Source organism: Pavona decussata, unplaced genomic scaffold (genome assembly GCF_977016875.1).
Source record: "Pavona decussata unplaced genomic scaffold, jaPavDecu1.1 SCAFFOLD_87, whole genome shotgun sequence".
Classification (NCBI taxonomy): domain Eukaryota; kingdom Metazoa; phylum Cnidaria; class Anthozoa; order Scleractinia; family Agariciidae; genus Pavona; species Pavona decussata.
The window spans coordinates 9,129-23,404 of NW_028145504.1; the positions used below are offsets into that span (position 1 = coordinate 9,129).

Sequence of the window (14,276 nt, forward strand, 5' to 3'; positions counted from 1 at the left end):
TTTGGGCAATAAATAAAGTTGAAAAGTTAAGTTGAAAGTGCGTTGCTTTGTGGCACCTAGTGAGTCCAATTCAGACTGAGTAATTCGGAACACTTGAAACAGCACTGGGAAAGGAGCTCAGCAATTGGCAGCACGATGAACTATCAGTCAATTATTTCATTTTTTTTTCCATTATAATCCAGTTTTTCAAGTGATTTCAAATCAGATAAATCACTGCCACCCAGCGCAAGTTTTATTTTTTTATTTTGGAGGGAGGTGAAGGGGAGTGGAAATAACAGGCTCTTCTACAGCACCGGCCGATTTCTTTGACCCTCGAGCAAAGTTGTTTTACGATGACGTACTTTTCGGTAATTCGGTTCTCATCAGAACAGCAATCTGTTGTTATCTGATTGACTTCTTAACAATGTGCGATAGGCCCTTCATCAGTACAGATATCATCCTGTTATTTGTTTGTACGTTTTGTATTTGCTGCTGCTTCCCAGTCGTAAATGATTATACTTTGTCGGGAAAAATGGTCTACTATCGGAGCACGAATTAAGTTCTCATGATGATTTGCCATACCTTGTAATCAAATGATCGAAAATCATGTATTTACTGGTAAAATAGCCTCACTCAACGCGTGAAGAATGACACTGAGCTTAACCAATCAGGGAAATCCAGTTTCTTAGGATCAAAGCCGTCGTAATACCTGGGCGCTGAAAGCCCCGGGAAAATAAAAACAAGATGGGCTATTTACATCATCCAAAAAACCTCAACTTCGTGAATCAAAAAAATATCGAAAAGCAAAAGGACTCGAATGACAAATGAAAGGGCCCAGTAGTTTACGCCATAAATGAGTGAAGGTGTACACGCTCTCCCCTTTTTCCCCTAGTCATACTTTTCCCCACACGTTAACTTTTCCTCCCCCTCCTTCACTCTCTGATCACTCGGAATACTGTGGCTTCTAGGCGGAACCCTTAGCACATGGTACAAGTCACAACTTGTCTAGTAAAACGCAGAGAAAATGGTACTACAAATCCTCTGTGTTATAGACAGCACTGAATTCTGGTAGCCAAGATATATTTGGGCAACAAAAATTCTAAAACCGTCTCTGTTCACAAACGACTAACAAGTTCCATTAAATTGCGTTCAGCGCCCCTTACAAAGTTTTGTCCGCGCGCCGGTGTCTACCAACAGCGTTGGTCAATAGGGTTGCTTATGACGATCAATAGAAGTCTTTCCTCTCTTCAATTAATGAAAAAGTGTGTTCAGCATTGAAGCCAGCTGGAACATCATGAAAGTTAATATATTCACAGATAGAAAGGAAAATCGTACCTCGATCGAATTTTACAACTCATTACTCGAACGTTTAGCGGGTTAAAGAGGCCTCATCAAAGCAAAACCGGCCGCTGATTTTCGTTAGCATTACGAGCAAGAATGGAAAACTACTAAGAGCCTTCATAAATAGTTCTTTCCGCAAGCCAATATTTTTCCTTTTGCAAATCTACTGTTCAGCTAACTCAACGGGACAAATAACATATGGTCGATGGCTGGTGAGATCCCTCAAGAATTTGTGCCAGTGAGATGATCTTTTCATGTTCCCTGACTCATCAATAGCTCAAAATCTTGAGCCCCTCCTAGACATGATATGACTGTCTATCTCCAAAACCTTTCAACTCTCTGTTTATTCTGTTATCTATGACATTTGCAACATTTATCAGTGCACCAAGCGCTGCAAAACAAGCTATAAATAAGTGTATGGATATAGATGGCGACTTCTTACGTTTAAAGCAAATTTATTCCAAAGCTATAAAGACTTCATTCAATTTTGATGTGTTTATTTGTTTGTTTGTTTTAAAATCTCGTAAAAAAAATGGCTCTCTTGGTACGGGCGAAAGGATCAACTGAAAGAATTAACGAATCGCTTAAAGTTTAAAAGTGTGAATGGTTTACAAGCAGCGATTCTCTCAGAATGGTACAATAGATTGACTTCAACTTGATGCTGGCCGTTCAATGTGAGTTTCTTTAATTCAACAAACTTTTTTGCACAAAGTTCCATTATTTTCATTATGTCCTCATAATCTGCCTCTTAGTCTTCTTATGTATCTTCTGCGGTGCTTCATCCAATTATAACTCCAGTTATGTTTCTGTCAATCTATTTCAGAAAAGCAAAATAAATTAATCAAAAAATATCCTCACTACGCACACAGATAAGTTTTCAACCAGTATTGAGTTAGGAAAAGTACGTTTGTAGCCCACGTGGCAGTTATTGGAGGGATGGTGAAAATTAGAGTTTGTGTATTAGTCCCTAAAGTGGAAAACGGTCTTCGGAGCGAGGTAATGTCTATTTTGTCTAACATTCCCTTCAGCAAGGGTAACGGCTGGTAAGTATTGACCAAGCGTGAATCTGACAATGACAAGTTCTGTTAATATAGTTGCGTTGCCGTTTTAGCCAAGGTTATGTATACCCAGGTGTGATGTCACAAGGCATTGAATGACCTATGTTGCTAAGAAAATGGTTGGAGGACAATGTCAGTTACTTTAAGTAACACTTTCATTGAAGTACCTAGATGCACTTTCACACATGCAAGCCCAAAAATGAAGGTTGCAGTTTTGTTAAAAGTTACAACACTATAGTGTACACTGTGATTACACGTAATTACAAGCCTGGCTACAGATGGCGAAGATAGAAGTGGGTTGTAACTTGAAAAAAACGGCCAACTTTTTCAAGTCCTCTTGTGTCTTTGAAAAATTGCTAAAAATTGAAAACTTGACATCTTCTTTTTATTGGTGCTTTTGGGGGCATTTCATAAACAGGAATAGGTACTTAGATTCAGTTGCAGCACAATTCTTGATCAAAACACATAGAAATCCCCACGATAGAGCCCCTTTAAAATGGATTGACTTTTCATAATTAACTTACTGCTCTCTGTAAGGTAGTGAATTGTCTATAATGCATTTACAATAGTTTCGTTAGATAGGAGCTACTGCCGAACACTTACAACTACTGTTTATTTGATCTGACTACTTTGTCCTAAGTAGCTTCCATGTTTGAACTAACCTGTTCAGCTAATTCTTGATCCCAATGTCATCCATCTGCCCTTAATCTACATAAAATCAGAAATATCAAGAAACTTAATTGTTACCATGATAAGAAGATGATAATGATGATGATGATGATTAAGATTGGTTATTATTATTTCAGAGTGGCCTATCTGAATAGACAGGTTATTTTTCATCAACAATGATTGAATTCTTGACTTGACAAAGCAGACAAAGTGCACCAAATGGCCTAAGGAAAACAAACCCTGCAGTCTTTTATTTTGCCTCTTGTAGATTATAAAGTTATTTCCTTTTTTTTATTGTAAAACAGTCTACATGATTTCCTTTTCCGAGTATGCCTGTTTCACTCACCGAATAATACAGCATTCTCGGTCTAGATGTAGGTGAAAACTTTTATTTGCTCAGTATACAGAGAAATTCAGGTTGCATAAATCCCAAGCTGTTTAACATGATTTTTGTCTTTGCTGTTCAAGAGTACGACAGTTTCATGCAGCACATGCACAGTTCACTAAAAGTTGAGACTGACCATAAAAAGAGGACTGGTCAATTTCTTATGGATGTCTGCATGTATAAAAGATAGAAACTTTAGTACACTTGGAAGTGAAGAACTTTAGAAAAGTGAGTGACCTAGCTGAAAAATAATTTATAAAGGAATATTTAAGTTATTAAATCTGAAGATCATAGCATGAAAACATTTTTAAAAAACATAGCTAAAAACCTATTTGGTATACATAATAAACACACACGAATAATATTATTATTCTGACTTGTATTGTATTAACAGTGATCAGTATCAAATTTCCCCTAGTAATATCAATGCTTATTCCACCCCTGAGGTCATGAGAATTAAGGATATGATAACCCAAAATGAAATTTCTTGATATTTTAATAACGTCTCCCAAGTACTTTTATAGGAAAAGTATGGGAAAAAGGTAGGAGAATTTGTTCTTTGATATTAAGGGTTAATAATTCCAGTGTTGGTTTGTGTTATTGGCATTCTTCCCAATATTATACAGTTGCACAGCATTCTATCTAAAAAAGGTGACCACCCAAGGTTGTCTTCTGGCCAATCTTCTGATAATAAGTTTACCAAAAATACATGTATTTAGTCTATCACTAGGTCAATTAATATCCACAAACTTACAGGGCCCCTATGGATACCAGCCTTGCTGCTGACTGGGCCACCCTGTAAAGATAAAGTTTATTAGCCCAACCCAAGGGAGTATCATTATTTGATCTAGGGTTGGGGTTTGAAGTTATTTGATATTGGTCAAGCTCTTTTTTACCAGTCAGACAATTTACATTACCCTAGCTACATATACCCTGTCTCCTGACTAGTTCAGTTTCTTGTTTAAAGAATTCATGATGTTCTATCTGGAAAAAAAAGTATCCGGTTTTTTTCACAGAAAATCTTCAGTGAATAAGTCAAACTTTTCGTTGACTTTGATTTTACAGATAGCCTCAAAAATCTCTAGCCTCCCACGCAGTCGTTTTTAGGGGACTCGTATTACCTCGTAATACGAGTCCCCTAAAAACGACTGCGTGGGAGGCTACAAAAATCTCTGGACTCATTAAAAATTCTTGACTCATGTTTCATGTAAATCAAACTTACAACTTGTTGTGCATGACATATAAAATATTGTAGGATTGTGAAACATATTTTAAAATCCTATATGTATGACAGTCATAGTTGTAGGCAATGGGCATGTTGAATGACGAGAGTTGTGTACAATTTTTTTCATGACGTGAGCAGCGCACAAAAAAGAAATTGCATGCAACAGTCATAAGCAAAAGCTGTACTGTCTAAATTGGCCTTAAAAAATAGAGCGCCTATAGCACTCATTCTACTGAAGATTTTGCGGGCTATAATAAATTCAAATTTTTACAGTACAAGTGTATTGAGTGACCTCCATTGCTTTTCATTGTGATCAGGATCATTGACAAAAATTGCCATCACAGCACAGTCAGTGTTCTTACAATTTTACCCAGTCACCTTGAAATGCATGGGTTGTTGTTAGGAAGTGCTGCTTTCTTGCACAAGAAACTTATGCAACACAAATCTCTTTGCTGAAGGCAACAATTATTATTTTATTGTAAACTTTGGGAACATGTTTGTTCTTTCAACAGGGCTAATGAAGTTTGGTTGGTCTAAATAGATTGTTCCCAAATTTTATGATTTTTATTACTTAAGAGTACAGAATCTTAAATTTTATTAGTACTACAAAAGTTGTTATTGAGATCACTACACAGTATCATCTCCAGCCTGTTTACATGGATCACTTCTCATTCTGGGACAAGTTCAGCTTGGTGTCCAGTCATTTCCATGATGTTGTTTACATGGTTTTGCTCTCAGATTAGCTCATCCCAGAATTATTTCACCCGTGTTTAACAGTGTAAGGACTGGCATGAACTGTGACAAACGTTTTCAGACTGCAGAAATCATGTCAAGCCTTTGAGGTCTCTATTAAGTCCAAACTTTTGGCCTAGTCACTCTGGTTTTCTGTCATTAGACCGGTTTTGATAGTGCACATATCATTTTTAAAATAAATTAAAAACTGAAAGCCAAAAATGAGCTCACTGCACCAAGGCAAAACAATTTCTTATAAGCTTGAGAGCCTCGATGGAGTAATGTTTTGAATCTATGCTTAATAAGACTTCATCACACACCTCCACTTTTAGAATGCTAAAGCAAACACACTTTGAGGAATACTTGACAGCTTAAACATGGAATTAAGAGTCAGAGTTAAAAGCAAAGAAATCATTCTTTGATAACTGACTTATGATGTATTATTCTAGAAAGTGACACAGGCACACTCGGAAAAAAGAAATCTGAGTGCTCCTATCAGGAGTTGAGCCTAAGACCTTCCGAATACTAGTTCAGATGCTCTACCACTGAGCTACAGGAGACTCATAGGAGCAAAAGCCATTAAACTAGGTTCATGGGGCAAATATCCTTCATACTGCTAGGATTTGAATGTTGAACATGTGGTACAGTGTATATTGGCCTAAGCTCCCACGAGTCTCCTATAGCTCAGTGGTAGAGCATCTGAACTAGTAATCGGAAGGTCTCCTGATCGGAGCACTTGGATTTCTTTTTTCTGAGCATGCCTGTGTCACTTTCTAGAATAATACATCAATTTCTCATTCATTCACTAGGCTTGAAATATACCATCACATTTATTTCAAATCATCATTCTGCCTTTGAAAAACAATTGAAGGGCTGAGAGCATAACCGACTTATGTCGAATTTTAGCCCGGTTTCCGAATTTTTGCTCTTCCAGGTTTAAAAAACATTTCGCGGTTTTGCAATCGTGCACAAAACTCCTTGAGAAAACCAAACACGAACAGCGCAAAAACCACTTGCTTACGATTTCTCTCTTGATCATTCTACCACAGAACTTTACTTCTCTCTCCCACCCCCTCCCCCTATGCAATGACAACTGAAAACAGATGGAAAAACCACTCACTTACTGTTATCTCTTCGTAATTCTACCACAGTTACTTCTCCCTCCCCCCCTCCCCCTTATGCAATGTTGATTTGGAAGGTGATGCTTGCCAGGAGACTGTTCGTGACCTAGAAAACAACACTGAGTTGGGGGGTGGGGGGGGATGTGGTGGTTTGCTTGTTTACCAGTGAACGCACTTGGAAGGGTAATGTTGTCCACGTCGTACTCGTCGGTTAAGAGGACTCGGACCGCGCGTTCTTGTTGTAAGGTGACCGTGCCTATTTGGGAAGCGGAGACATTGTAAAGTAAGTTACGGCTTGCGGTCAGCCAAGTCGTATGGTGCATATTTTTGCTTTGTGCATTAACGAAGTCAAGAAAGTTACTTTTTAGCCGTAGGTTAAGTGTGGCGCAAATAGCTTTAGCGTGATTTCACCAAAATGCTAGCTCCAATTTTGTGTTTTCCCTTCGAGGCGATAGAACCAACTAGTGGCTGTAACGTTTCACTTAACCGTTAGGGAAAATAACTGCACTTCATACAAAGACCGCTCTCTTGAAAGCCAGTAAAGCCGTAAGTCACGCAGTGCGTGACATAGAACTTTGTTTTCTTTCAATGCGTAACCGTTCTCGCCCTCAGTTCTTGCTTATTCAAATCGTGTTGCAGGGAAGGAAATGGCTTGTTTCGAGATCAGTTTTCTCTCAATGAAAAACCGATTTGTTGCCCTTCTATTCTACCCCTTTTGATCACAGCAAAAGTGCATCTTAGTACTTTGGCAACAGTTCTCACCCATGTCGCAATAAAGAAATTAATAGAATTTTGAATTATTTTTACGTAATGGGGTGAGAACTGTTCGAAAATAGATTTTCTCTGTGAAACACATTTAGGAAAGCATTTCAACATGGTGATCAAACGATAAACAAAGCATTTATGTGCTGCTAAAGGTAATACATTGCCAGCGAACATATAAAAATGACTTTTTAGTGGTGAGAACTGTGGCCAAGAAATGTGCTGACATTTTGATGACGTATTGTATCTGTTGTGCGTTTCTTACATTCCTGTCACGCATGTAGTAGTTTGTAACAGAATCAAATAAAAGCATAACAGAATTCTTTTCGTTTCTCCCGCGAGAAAGACCGCTTTCGTGTCCCATGGTTCAAAGACCACAAGTTTATATTTAATACAAATATTAATACTCAATGCATTGTCCTTTTGGTCATCCATATTGACTATCATGTTATCGATTTTTCTTTAGAAGATGGTAGCTATTCCCAATACGAAACACAAATCGGCGGAAAAAAAACACTGGACAATGTTTTTCAATCGAATTGACGTTCACATGCAAAAATTCGGACAAATCCAAGCAAAATCGAAAAACGGGCTGAAATCCGTTATGCTCCCAGCCCTTCAATTGACTGATTCTTTGTGTTCCTAAATTACAGCTTTTCCATAAGTTTTGAAAGAAGTGCATAGTTCTGGTGAGGAAATGCCTTTCAAAATGATTCACACAACAATTCAAATGACTTGCGTGTACCTTTACTCAACAGTGAAAATTGAAGGCCTCAGTGGTATCGAGATGGAAGCAGTTACTGATATCTGAATTCCGAAATTTTCCATTTAGGGGAAGCTTGTTGCTGTTGTTGGGTAAACACTAATTTGAAGCCATAGGACTTGGCCTGAATTTGAAGGGTGTCTCAGAAACAGATACTGGTTACAAACATTTTGCCATAACAATATCAGGCTGCAGTGACCAGATACTCCTAAAATGCACAATTAGCCATCAAACAAGGCAAACAAACACTTCAGTAAAAGGCTTGAAAGCGATAAATATTTAACACAAGTTGAAAATAATCCTTTGGTGACAACAACTAGTTTAGAAACAAAAAACACTAATAGCATAATTTTCAAGGTCACAGTGGTGCTAGGTCCTGTTAATAATAAAATCTGGCTGTGTGTCACCTAACTCAGCACTAAAGAAAAGTTTTAAAATGCCTAAATACCATTGAATTGAATTTACGATAGCGGTGCGGTAGATCACCCCAAACAGATAAAATTAGTATATACCACACAAGTGAATAGTACTTCTCGCATGTACTGATTGGTTAGTTTGGAGGTCATTAGCCAAGTACTACCCGTTTCGCCATGGTTACTCAATAAACAAGGTGGCTGTTAAAAAAATACATAAATGGCAACAACTGTAGGAACTAAACAACTGTCTCCAAAAGTTTTATTTGTCTGCAAGGAAGCGAGACAGAACTTTCTACTGCATGAGAAATTGCTTACCGCGTGGTGTGCAAGATTTTTTAAATTTCATACCATTTTGTCAGTATTATCTGAATAAAATAAATATTGTCAGAAATAAAATAATTTTGTGGTCCACTGGTTATTCAGCTTGTGTGGTATATACTAAAACAATTATTCACCTCAGTGTCGGTGAAAGTGATGGATATTTACCTCACCGCTTTGCGACTGGGTAAATATCCATCACTATTCACCTCCACTTCGGTGAATGATCAACTATCACCAGTCTTAACAATTAACATTTTGTATTTGTAAAATTTAGCTTTTGGTTGATCATCAATGTTGTGACAGGAAGCTAAGTCCCAAAATGATCTTTAAGGGGGTCTGAGCTTTTCCAGGGTCTGAGGTCTGAGTTTTTCAGACACCCTGAATTTGAAACTACAGTATATCCAAGCAAATATGAGCATACTCCATAAAACACAATTTCTGCAGAGCCTTTCTTTCTTCCTGTGGAGTTAAGAAAAGCTCTGCCTGCAGGGTACGTGGTTTCCAGCAAGGACAAGATGGAAATAATTTTGGGTCAGATAAAGTTTATCATGCATGGTGAGATGACTTTCATCCTGCCCAGGGGCATGGTCAATCAGTAAGTTTTTATTGTTCTCGAGCTGAAGTCGAACTTATGATACTTGTAAAACCAGGAAAACGTGCATCAGGTAATAAAGTGTTCCGCAGTTTAAGTTCCACAGAAACATTGCACAGATCTCGAAATTAAAACCCGCACATCTAGCAAAAGGACGACAGCTTTGCGTCAGCCATCCGGGTTTCAACTGGCATCGAATGTAGTTTACAGTACAAAGAAAAGTCCTGCAAAACACTGCACGAAAATAATACAAAGGCCGTAGTTACTAAAACAAGGAATGACCTAAAATGATCTAAAATGACCTAAAATGACCTTAAATGACCTAATATGAATCTAAAATGACCTAAAATGATCTAAAATGACCTAAAATGATCTAAAATGATTTTATTTTTTTAATTTTATAACAAAGACTGGGTTTCGACAAAACGCTGACCCCCTACTGACCCCCAACTGACCCCCTAACTGACCCCCTCAAAAAATCTCAGTGAAAAACAAAAAATCTTAAATTAAAGTTATAAAGTTAACCTGCAAGATGAAACAGCGCAAATGTCGAGTGAGTTACCACTCAATTTAACGTTTGACTGTTGACTGTTGTCACGAAATAACATCTGGAAACAATTCCCACGGTAAAATACAGCAGAAAGTAGATTCTAGGTCCCGCTCTGGTTCGCTATTCCCGCGCTGACGGATTCCCTCGCTGGCGATCTCGGGTGTGTAGTTTATTTTGATTGATTTATTTATTTTTCAAAATTTCTTCCTAAATTTGCTTCCGTTCTAATCTTACATTGGTCATCTTTAGCTTGTTTAAGGGATCACTGCTTTGTAGTATTAGAAATGGCTTATAACAAAAAACCTCACAAAATTACCCGACGCATTTTCCTGAAATCATGTGTTACAGTTTAGAGTCTATAACCCCTTTCCGTAACGACAGATTGTTTTGACGAAAACAATTCGCTCCTGTCAGAAAATTGACTTTCGAACATCAGTTTCGATCATCGGCTTTTGAAGCTTACTGAAGTTTTTTTTTAAAGTTACCTAGTGGAACTGGGATTTTTTTTTTCGAACAGACGCTTGATTCTTTGATTGCAATCAAAAATCTTCTGTCTAGCGGCGATTTTGGCTATTTGAATGGTTGTCAACTTCATGATGATATTATGAATCCCTTTCAAACTATTTTGGTCACAACGAGAACTGGGTGCATCGGAACGTTGGTTTATGGTGAGAAACAGGTGTATCCGTTCCTCATGATTTGTGTTGCATTTCGTCATCTTGGAAATTTCAGGTTGGTTTATAACTTTAATTTAACATTTATTTGTTTTTCCCTGAGATTTTTTGAGGGGGTCAGTTAGGGGGTCAGCTGACCCGGGGGTCAGCGTTTTGTCGAAACCCACAAAGACTAGTGAGCAGCACAACAGAAGACTTCTTGTAGTTTATTTCCGACGCGTTTCGTCTCTACCGGAGACTTCTTCAGGGAAATTCCCGATAATTACTGTATTACAACCGCGGCTTTGATTGATGCAAAGTGTCTAGTTTTTCCCCAGCAACGTGGTTTTGATTGGTGCGAAGTTCCAAGTTTCGCTCAGCAACGCAGTTTTGATTGGTACGAAGCGAAGTTCTATTTTTCGCCCAGCAACGCGGTTTTGACTGATGCAGCTATTTTATATGGAACTGGCACAGAGTTATCTTTTATTCATGCGTTACCCTTGATTTGTTAACTGCGTGTTTATTTAAGGAAATAGGCTTTATCACGGTTTTCGGCGCCATTTTGACGAGTAGGCAAACAGGCTTGAAAAAACAGCGTTTGTATGGAAATCCGATGTCAAATAATTTTGATAAAACTGATCGCTTCTAAAAAATTCATGAATTGGAAACTTTTGGCACTAGAAAGAGGATTAAAAAAAAATTGGAGGGACGTAGCTGTGCCAGAAAGCGTCTAGTCGTATTTTGAATTTTTCATACATTTGTCTGCATAGCGAACCAGCCGTGAACTGCTACTACAAATAGTTCGCGGGAAAAAATACCGAAAATCGTGATAAGGACTATTGATGCACAGATATGCCTTTACATTGTTTACAAAAGCGTTTTATCAGTGCCAATATATTTTTCGGTAAGGGTAAAAGACGGAAAGATTTTGCGGAATGGTATGTGGAATGGCGTGCGGAATGGCATAATTATGCGAAATACGATTTACGCGGGGAATAAATTAACTGGAGAGCGCATCCTGTTTTCGCGCCAATTTTATAAGAGCAGCAGTTTTTTTCGATTTTGCAGACTATAAAACAACCAAACAACAGATCGAGGATTAGAAAATATACGCCTGGGATAGAACATGTCTGATCGCTGGTTCGGAAGTGACAGTGAAGAAATCGATGAAGTTTCGCATTCAAGGAACTAAGAATAAATTAAATTTCTAGTTGACAAAAAGAACGTGACAGCGAGTAGCCTAGACAAAAAGCAACACCAGACTGGAGAAATAACATCAGTCCAAGGCCAAAACTATTATCAGTGAGAAATTTTAAATTTAAACTCGGTCATTTTATCAGACTCTTTGACGGTTACAATTTGTACAACTCATGGGAAAAATATGTTCTACTTTTTCTCACCTTACATTTTCGTCGAGCGACGAGTACGCAAGTCAATGTTGAGCTGCTGAGCTAGCTACCTAGCTATTTAATACGGCGATTCAGGTAGCTATAGTTCAGTTACGCGTTATCTAACTAAACATATCCGTCTTTGATTAAGGCCTTTCAGTGCCAGACGTCCCAACCTAAAATGAGATTTAAAAGCGAAAAAGCCCTAGAGCAAAAAAGCAGATGACAAGCATGGTGTCTAATTATCGACACTGGTTGTTTGAAAGGTTGTGAAACTATTCTTATCATAAATGCATTTTGGTCAAATTGTTGTTCATTTTCCCGCTCATGATAAATGAATCATCGAGCATACAGGGTATGAGAATTGATCTTTTACCGAGGGTTTAAAAAAAAAAAAGAAAAAAATGTTTATTATTTGCCCTCGGTAAAGGATCAATCTTTGTCCTGAGAAGACTTCACGCTGCCACGTTATTTTTGTCAACCGAAGTCGCATGGAGTAAAGTGAACATGAAATTTAATTTACTACGGATTTACTCATAGTTCCTTGAATGCGAAAACTATAAACAGTTTTCATTGCTTTCTTTACCCTCACTTCTTCCAAATCAACAATCAGACGATCAAATCCTCGAATTGTTGTTAATATTTAGCAAGAGTCCGCAGCATCAAAAAAGCTGCTGCTCTTATAAAATTGGCGCAAAAACATGACGCGCTCTTCAGTTAATTTATTTCCCGCGTAAATCGTATTTCGCATAATTATGCCATTCCGCACGCCATTCCACATACCATTCCGCAAAATCTTTCCGCCTTTTACCCTCACCGGATATTTTTGGGTCTTTCAGACCGACCAAAAAAAAAAAAAGATTCGCTCTAGTGCGGTTTGTTTACGCAACTTTGTCATCGCAACCATCGGCACTTTTCGAGTCTTCTTCTGTCTTTCCGGCAGTTCACAGCAGCTTCCTGGTATCAGCCTTTACTTTGGTAAGCACTCAGTTCTGTAATTCTGTAATTTTATCTTGGTTTCACTTCATTTAGATCATTTAAGAATATTTCAGATTTGTTTTAGATCATTTAAGGTCATTTTAGGTCATTTTAGGTCATTTTAGATCATTTTAGGTCATTTTAGGTCATTTTAGATCATTTTAGGTCATTCCTTGTTTTAGTAACTACGATACAAAGGCTGCTTACCTGCAATTCACGAGTCATCTCGCGATGGTTCAGTTCAGTTCGTGTTTAGTTCAAAATGGCGACTTCTTAATGCTTATCGCCGGCGAAAGTCGACCAAGTTGATCCCCTCCCTTGTCAAAATAATCACAGAGGACACGATCACAACGCAGTTTCATTGGTGGAAAGAAGAACGTTCATTATTGGTTACAAGGTGAGAAGACATATCTGCCACGAAGACCAAACTGCAACGCTACAAACGAGCGGCGAAGTCGTCGCTCTCGCCCCATTTCCCCGCGGCTTGGCCACTCGTTTTGGCCTTTGTGCCTGCTTTCCCGCGAGCCCAACAACAAAAAGGCTAACAAGGATAAGACTGTATTCTGAGAAAGACATATTTAACAACTTTTCCACGAGTGCACGTTGGATGTGAGATGGTAGTTAGCCATCGACGCGCGTAGCGCCGAGCTGGCTATAATCGTCTCATATCCAACAAGGGCGAATGGAATAATTGTTTTATTAAAAAAAAGAAAATTGGAAATATTGCTAGATCTTGTTGATAACGCTTTGTGAGAACAACCAGAAGAAAATTTAATGGTCGTTATTTCTCGGGCATGGCGTGCGTTTCTCAAAACTCCCGAAAACTTTTCGGGCCCGAAAAGCTCCCCGTAAAGCTCCCGAAAACGCTTTCTGGTGTTTCTCAAAGCGCACGAACTTTTCGGGCCCGAGAAAAGTCACATAATTTTCCCCCGATAATTTTCGGGTGCTAGAAATGGATAGAAAGCTCCCGAAATGCGTTTTCGGGAATGTTTTTTCAGTTTAATGGTTGTATTGCGTTACTATTATCAAGGAAAAAGTTATCCAAAACGAGAGTTTGAGTTAATTGGCAGATACTGGGCTAGACTCAAGCTAAAAATGTTTAAAAACCAAGAGAAAATTTCTGAAAATCTCACGGGTTTACATGCGTTAGTGCGCGCAAGAACTTCGCATAGAAGAACTTAAAGATTTTGTTAATTCCAGTAAATTTACGAAGGTGACTCTTACAAATCAGTTATTTTCAGTTGAACTTTCAAAAAATGACGACTGACAAGGCAAAATAAGTGAAATTCGTACTTAAAAAACTGGATTTTTGAGAGACTATGGACCAAATAAAGACAGTTTGA

The 14,276-nt window shown here is 38.2% G+C and overlaps 1 long non-coding RNA gene across 1 annotated transcript; it reads right to left on the minus strand.

The window, feature by feature from the left end:
* Positions 1 to 1,645: 1,645 nt before the first annotated feature.
* LOC146474585 (uncharacterized) lies at positions 1,646 to 13,399 on the minus strand. Its single transcript, XR_014866032.1, has 3 exons — positions 13,141 to 13,399; positions 3,041 to 3,086; positions 1,646 to 2,134 (listed from the first exon to the last, which is right to left on the minus strand). It is a non-coding gene; the product is annotated as an uncharacterized LOC146474585 (long non-coding RNA).
* Between the last annotated feature and the right edge of the window lie 877 nt (positions 13,400 to 14,276).